We start from the raw sequence: 8,928 nt of genomic DNA, 5'->3' as shown, positions 1-8,928 counted from the left end.
TTTGTGGCTTGGTGTGATAGTGTGGCATACCATAGCAATTTATCTGATCAAGTTTCGGAATTATAGGTTTACATAAGGAAAGAATATTTATATTTAGTATTATGTATATTTAGAACATGAGCTATATTCTTCTAAGTTTCCAACCTTTTTTCATAAAGGAAAGATAGACATCGCGATTATGGCCATCTTGTGTTTCAACTAATCCGTATGAAGTTTTAGAGGTATATTGTAATAATAAATGGGGCAAAGTTTAAAAATTAGAGGCTAATATAGAAGTAAAATATGGACCTTCATGGAGATATATACGCAGAAAAAAACATGAAATGTTCGGAAACTTTTCAAACTTTCTCAATATTTTATTCATGAGGGGAATATAGAGAGTGAAAATTTAAAATCTTCTATTAAAATTGTTTTCATTCGATACAACAGACCACACCGAAACTCGCTTTCTTGGGACGAGCAGTTTAGCGCTTCATACCATTCCCAAGGGTCACGGGATCGTGATTATCTGGCTGTCACCGAGAATCGAGCTTCTAAGTCATTTCGTAAATTTGCTTCGGGAGCACCTTATTATGCCCCATGGTGCGGTCACAAATTCGCCTGTAGTTTTTCGACTTGTTGTGGTATTTTAGTATCCTGATGTATCTGATCAAATTTCAAAATAATATTGAAAATGTTATATCTGATCCAATTTCAAAATTATAGAAATGAAGATATGAATATTTAGGAAATGGGTTATTCACTTCTATTATAAAGGTGATATTGACAATGCAAATAGGCCTCATTGTGAATTGTCTATACTTTCGTGCGGAGCCGTGGTGGTTCAGGGAATAGAGCGTTCGCCTTCTAATGAGGCTGATCGGGTTCAAATCCCAGTCGATACGAATTCCGCAAGCGGCTTGCACCGACCACAGTGCTGACATGAAATATCCTCAGTGGTAGACAGATCATGGGCTAGAGTCCCCTTGCCGTCAGGCTAACCGTGGGAGGTTCTCGTTGTCTTCCTGTCCATGTAACGCAAATGCGACTTAGCTCCATCAAAAAGTTCTCTATGAAGGCAAATTTCTCCCAATATTCGATCCAGGAATTTCCCTTGTCTTCTGGATTGGGTTCAAAATTACAATCCTACGGAGTTGAACATTAGTAGTCGTAGACTCATAAAATTGGGTCGACTGTTCAACGACGGTTATAATATAATTATAATTATAATGTTATATAATATACTTTCGTGCGAGTTGTGGTGGTTCAGGTGATAGAGCGTTCGTCTTCCATCGAGGTAGACTGGTTTCAAATTACAGCAATGGCTAGTCTATAAGAATTCCACACCCGGCATGCACAGACCACTGTGCTGACATAAAATATCTTCATTGGTAGACGGATCATGGGTTAGAGTCCCCTTGCCGTCCGGCAAACCATAGGGGGTTTACATAATTTATATATTCATTTTCGCTTAAACTCCATGTAACGCAAATGCGGGTTAGTTTCATCAAGAGGTTCTCCCCGAAGGAAAATCTCCCCCGATACTTGATCCAGGAGACCCTTTGTTTTTTGGATTGAGTTCAAAATCACAAGGATACGGAGTTGAACATTGGTAGTCGTAAAATCGAAATTCGCAGTTGTCGAATTGCTGCGGACAGCGGAAAAATATTTTCGGGAGATAGTCTTTTAAAGTATGTTTTTAGGTTTAATAAATATATATACGATATATATGGTTTTAGCTCACCACTACTTCTAAATAATTCATAGGCTTATGCAATACTTCACTTTGTATCAATAATTTTATGTTGAGTCTTTTAAAAACATGACAACATTAACTTTTCTTCTAAATATTTTGTCGAATCCGGTGCAGTTGGCATCGCTGTAAATTGGGTCGGCTGTTCATTAGCAGTTATTAAAAAGAATATACTTTTGCGGTTTGGTCTCGTGCTTGTATCAAAATAATCAATTCGGTAAAGTTTAAAAATTACACGTGAACAGAACATAATATATTGTCCTTTATGTATATGCAGAGAACATAAGAAATCTTCATCAGTGTATCCGGATGGTTTATTTATAAGAGGAATATTGAGAGCGAAAATTCAAAATATTTTATTAAAATTACCATGCTGTAAAAAAGGAAAAAAAAAGTTTTAAATTTTACTGTCATTAAAATTAATAATTAATTAATTCAAAGACCTCCAAGAAGGCAATTTTCTCCCAATACTTGACCCAGGAGTTCCTTTGTCTTCTGGATTGGGTTCAAAATGACAAGGCCACGGAGTTGAGCATTGGTGGTCGTAAATTCCAAAAATTGGGTCGACTGTTCACTGACGGTTATAAAATAAAATAAAATAAAATAAAATAATAAATAGCCTTCTTATTTGAATACGATATCACTGACTGCACCGAGCTTTTAGGGACTAGCAATTTGGTGCCTCATGCCATATCACGGTACCATGGTCATCTATCTGTTTACCGGGAATGAAGGTTCTATCTAGAAGTCATTTCTGTGGATTTACATGGGGTGCACCCTATTATAACCCATCTCGTAGCCCCTGAAAAACTAAACTAAACTCAGTGGCACGACAGCCCATAGAGGGCCAAAGACTACTGGTGCCCATCTCAGTTTTCTTGACCTTGGGCTCTGGAGTGCAGGAGCAGATGTTTCCGTTAGGTGGTCAGCCGAACTCGGAACCCCAGTGTTTAGTTCTCAAGCATGCTTGGTACTCATTTATCGAACCACTGAAGGGATGAAAGGCTGAGTCAACCTTGCCCGGCCCGAAGATCGAACCCAGGACTTGTGGCACGGGAGAGCGAAGCTCTACCACTCAGCCACCAGGCGTCCTCGTGCCCCGTTATGGGTCCTTAATTTTGTGGCTTGATGTGGTAGTTAAGTTCACTAAAAGGATGCGTCTGACCAAGTTTAAAAATTGTGGGCCAATATTAAGCGAAGATAGGCCATTATGCATAGTGAGAAATTGAGTTGCATACTTCTATTTTAAAGGGAATATTGACATTACAATTAGATCCCAATCATTTAAAGATAATAATAATAAAGTAAAATAAAAACTTTTTTTTATAGTGAGGTTGATTTAATAAAATATTTTAAACTATTGCTCTCAATATTTACCTTACAAAGCGTCGAGGCACAATGAAAAATCTCTTGTGTTCTTTGCTTAGGCATAAAGACCTACACATAGTTTTTATATTAACCTATATTTTTCTAACTTCGCCCCATTTATTATCTCAACGTAAGTAAACAAGAGGTTAAGCTTCAATATTATAGACGAATTAATACGGGCACAAGAGGACCCAATTGTAATGTAACCCTCTTTTTTTCTGCATGCACATGAAAGCCTATATTTTGCATTTGATTTAACTTCTAATTTTCAAACTTTGTCGCAGTTACTTCAATGTTAGTAAACACGAGGCCAAGTCCATACATGGCAGTACTTTTACTTTCGTTACTTGTACCGCCGGAACAAGTAAAAAGTACGTACTTTTACTTGTACTTCGTTACTTTTTAAATTTAGTACTTTTACTTGTACTTTCGTTACTTTTTTAGGGAAAAAGTACAAGTATTTGTAACGGAAATGTCGAATGAAATCGTTACTTTTTTCTGAAGCTCGGTAAGCTTTCTAAAAAAAAAAAAAGAAGAAGAAATTGAAATTTAAAAAAATGCTTATGTTTTTTAAATTTATAAAATTAATGTGCAATATATATGCATTCACACCTAACTTCGTGTTTAAATAACTTGACCTCTCGTGGAGCGCTTATTCAGCGTGGCTAAGCACGTTCTGAGAAATTCTCGCAGCAGACTCAGTGACACCACTTTCGAAATGCAATTATTTTGCAAAATGAATAAAAATATTAATTAGCTAGTTATTTTCATTCATTTTCGAGTTTTATGCATTTAATACATTTCACGTAAAAAATATTGGATTTTGTTATTACGTTTTTCAACTTTTTTTTTTTGAACTCACTAATAATACATTTTTGTCTCAATACATTTTTTACTAAATACATTTTTACCTAGTACATTTTTTACTGAAATTATGTTTATGCCTGACCTTGTCAAACAACACCCAGTCAAATCTCTAAGAACTTCAGAATTATTCGTGCTATTGAAAACTATTATAATTACTATTTTAACTCTTTAAAACTCGAAGGCATTAATTTAGCCGCTGATATACTAAAATTCGTTTACAAATTTTTATTATTCCGTTAGGCAGAAATGTTCAGAAAATGATTTTCTCGCATGACTTCAGCATAAGCCATTGTTACAAATACGAGTGAAACAGTAGATTGTTCTGTTTCAACTTATACTGCACATTCAATAATTTTTTACTAGCACAAAGATCACAAAGCTATCTGAAACCCCGTGTTTGCTTTGTTTATGTTTGCGCTTTTAAAGCGCGTTTCTATAGAGTAAAACAATTTTAAATCAATGATAATTTAAATAAATAGAAATAATAAACTAAAAATTAAAATCAATAGATAAAATTTCGTTTTCGTGTAAATCCATAAAAAGTTTGATATTAAAATCATATTTGATTTTAAAATTATATTATACGATTATATTATAAAATTATATTATAATATTCTTCCGAATTTAAAAATAAATTAATGTCCATAAGTTTCAAAATTAAAAATAATTAAATAAATAACAACAATTTTGCAAAAACATTAAAGAACATAAGAATATTATTCAATAAAATTTTAGGTTTCTTTGAATTTTCGATTTCCTAGAAATGTACTTTTAAATCGTTACTTTTTTTGTTTAGTACTTGTACTTTTACTTGTACTTTTTACTCGTTACTTTTTAAAATAAGAACTTTTTACTTTTTACTCGTTACTTTTTTTAAAAATACTTGTACTTTTACTCGTTACTTTTTAAAAGTAACGTTGCCATATATGGCCAATTCACAAAATATATTACGAAATAGTTTGAGCAAAATGGGGTCGAATTGTAATGTCAATACTTCGTTTTCATTAGAAGTATATAGCTCAATGTTTAAATATACATAATGGCCTATATCTTCTCCAAATATTAACCTACAGCTTTTAAACTTTATCAGATATATTGATTTATTGTACTAAACTGTTACACCCAGCTTCAAAATTACGGATGAACTGAGGGCTGCAAAATGGGGCTTAATAGGGCGTGCCCCATGCGAATCCACGGAAATGATTTAAAAGTTTCCTTCCCAGTAAAGAGCCAGATTAACATGGTCCTGTGGTATTGTATGAAGTACCAAATTGCTAGTCTAAAGAGAACGAGTTCAAATCCCGGGGTGATCTGTGGTACCGATGTGAATGAAAAGGCTGATTATTATTAAATAGGCCTATATTTTGTATTTGATTTAAGCACCCCAATTAGCGTTAATCGAGCTTCCAAGTCAGTTCCGCGCTTTTGCATAGGGCGTACCCTCATATGCCCCATTAATGCCCCTAATTAGTCTACAATTTTGTAGTTTGGAATGATAGTTTATTATTTTATAACGATCTACCAGAATTTCAAAATTATAGGCTAATTATAAGAGAAGATATTGTCCGTTATATATATTTAGAACAGTAACACATATATTCTTCTATTATAATGGAAATATATTGACATAACATTTAGCTCCATTGCCTTCAACTAATTCATTTATAATTTTGCGGCATGGCCTCCTGTTTGCTTGCATTGTAATAATAAATGGGGCAAAATTGGAAAATTAAAGATTAAATCAAATGCAAAATATAGGCCTGTATGTACATAGTATAAAGAACACAAAAAACCTTCACAAATTTTTCTGAATTTTCCCCGAGCTTTCTTCATAAAGGGTAATATTAAGAGCGATAATTAAAAACATTTTATTAAAGTTACCATACTTTTTTTTATAACCGTGGTTGAACAGTCGACTCAATTTTATGGGCTTACGACTACTAATGTTCAACTCCGTAACCTTGTAATTTTGAACCCAATCCAGAAGACCAAGGAAATCCTGGATCGAATATTGGGAGAATTTTCCTTAGAGGAGGACTTTTTGATGGAGCTAACCAGCATTTGCGTTAAATAAGCCGGATGCGGATTAATATCGACCAGTCATTGGTGGGATTCGAACCCGGTTCACCTCATTGGAAGGCGAAAAGCTCTATCCCCTGAGCCATCACGGCTCAAAATTATCATACTGTAAAAAAGGGGCTTAATTCTGTAATAAAAATATATTTAGTGAATAATTTGCCTTTTTATTTACATAAAATATAGCAAACCGCGGAGTTTTGAAGTGCTCTTGGGATTAGCAGCTTGGCGTTTAATACTATATAGTGCACAGTGGACGTTCTCTTTAAGGAGAATCAAGCTTCGAATTCATTTCTGTGGATTTGCAAGGGGGTGCGCTCTATTATGCCCCATTGTGTGACCCTTAATTCGTCTGTAATTTTGCGGCTTGGTGTTGTAGTTTAATACGTTCTAACGCAATTTCTGATAAATTTGAAATTATAGGTTAAAAGTACAGTTTCTCTTTCTTAAGAAAAGGAAAAGTGGTTTTTTCAAAGTATTTCTGCATATCATATATTGATATTATAATATCATAAATATTTATAATTGGATCCAATGTTAAGACGTAGGGCCTTTTTACAATTATAATGGTGCTTGATAAAATGATATGATATGATATGATATGATATGATATGATATGATATGATATGATATGATATGATATGATATGATATGATATGATATGATATGATATGCTTACTATCACTTTTCACTAGTAAATAATATTAAATTAGATGTATGTCTTACTCTATTTATAAATAAAATATACTTTGGACTTGAAAAATATTATATTTTCTTCAGAAAACAAATATACAGATGTCACAGTAATATAATTGCTCGAATGTCAAATTCTTGATCATCAGTTTGCAGTTTTTAATGCGTCACAGCTACATAGTTATTAGAATGTCAAATTCTTGATAAATAATTCGCAGATGTTAAAGAGTCACAACAATGTAATTATTTGAATGTCGAATTTGGGAAAAATAATTCACAGTTGTCAAAGAGTCACTGTTGTGTTTTGTTTGATTGTCACGTTCCACAGGAAATAAGATTTACAACTTTTTAGGTGTTATAATCTTGATTTACTTTCACACAAGTCGTGATTTACTTTCTTTTGAACAATCTCCTGAACAGTCGACCGAAGAAATGAAAGCATCCTTTCTCTTCAGTTTTTTGTTCAGATTGTTCTAGGATGGTTAACTCAATATCACTTCGATTCCAAAAATCTCTTTCATCTCTTAAGAAGGGACCATCACGACTTTTCAATCTAAAATTTAAAAGTAATATTAATATTATTAGAAAGTTCAATAAAGTTTTTTGTTTTTGTTACAACAGCTTAGTTTTGAAATATAAGCTTTTGTATAGAGTAAAAGGCATTTGGGTTCAGATAAATTTTCTAAAGCACAGATTTCAAAAACTCGATTTTTACTCTACAATGATCAAAACCGTTAACTGATTTACGACAATGAGAAATAATTTCGTGATGGATTTATTATGGAGATTTTACTTTTCAGATTTATTCTAACAATATGTTTTTTGAGAATTTTCCTGATTTAAAACTTTTACATCAATCAATTTACTTTAATCGCTTGAAATTAGTTAAAAATATTCAAAATGATTTTTCTGTTAGTTTTTTTAATAAATTTAGCCAAGGTAAAATACATCAATAGTGTGAGGAGTATCAAAAAAAATTTTTCAAAATAATACATTATCAAACAAAAATCTCCAAAAAATCGAGAAAAACACAAAATAAAACAGAAATGGTAACATAAAACGATAAGTAATATCGGTCGCTTACTTATGAACCTCTTGCAATAATGATTTAAACATATTTACGTATATCTATGTTAGAAGATTACAAAATATGAAATTAAAGCGTAAATGGATATTAATGGGATATATTTTAAAGGCACGTTCTTACTGAAGTATAAAATCACATTTGATTTCTCGGTTACCTTGGATTGACCCGCATACTGGACTTGCGCAAGGTATTTATATATTACACTGGATAATTCAAAATTTTGAAGAAATAAAAGGTGAAGTTTAAGTACAAAATTCTTATTCGATGGTATCTTATAAAAATTATTAACATTTATTTTAAAAAAATATTTATTGAATATTAGAGGAGGTTAATTTTTAGTTATAGAATTTTTTAACCGCGGATTTACCCGAATAGGATTTGCACATGTTAAAAATATAATTCTAGATAACAAAAAGGATTTTTCGCATTCATTTTTTTTTTTTTGTTCTAAGACATTGTCTATATTTAAAATGCTTCGAAAAAGCTTAAATACCTGTCGTCTTCAATGCCATATTCGATTGAGTCCTTATCATGTACTACATCCAACTTGTACAATTTTGCAATTTTTTCCTCACTGAATAAGTAAGTTGGATAAGTAAAGATATCTCTAAAAGTAAAAAATAAAAAAAATAAAAAAACATTCAACTTACAAGTTCAATATCGTGTTTTTGCTTAATAAGTTTGTCGTTAAAGAATAAATACATATATCAACATTTAATTAACAATTTAATGTTTTTAAAATATTACTATATGGAAGTATTTATTTTGAATACTTGCTTTAATTATTTATTTAATAAAAAAAAACATGCAAATCGTCGTAAGAGTGATAGTTAAAGTAGCAATGATAAGTAAATTCCAAAATTGTGCCCCTGGATTATCTAAAAATGTTTTACAGTTAAAAAAAGTATGTTTGCCATTTAGTTATTAATCACTTTTGTTTTTTATCTAAAATTTATGAAACAAAGATTTTGCTTTTTATTCAATTTATATTGTTATTTCTGTAATTATTTTATAGAGAATGGTCTATGGAAAAATGACTGATGTTTACAAAGAAAATACATTAAAACAGTGTAAAATAATGAGATCAAATCTACAATTAAAATAT

Source organism: Parasteatoda tepidariorum, chromosome 1 (assembly GCF_982258835.1).
Source record: "Parasteatoda tepidariorum strain Cologne lab strain chromosome 1, Ptep-v5.0, whole genome shotgun sequence".
NCBI classification, from domain to species: Eukaryota; Metazoa; Arthropoda; class Arachnida; order Araneae; family Theridiidae; genus Parasteatoda; species Parasteatoda tepidariorum.
Note: the sequence above shows the minus strand (reverse complement) of the source record.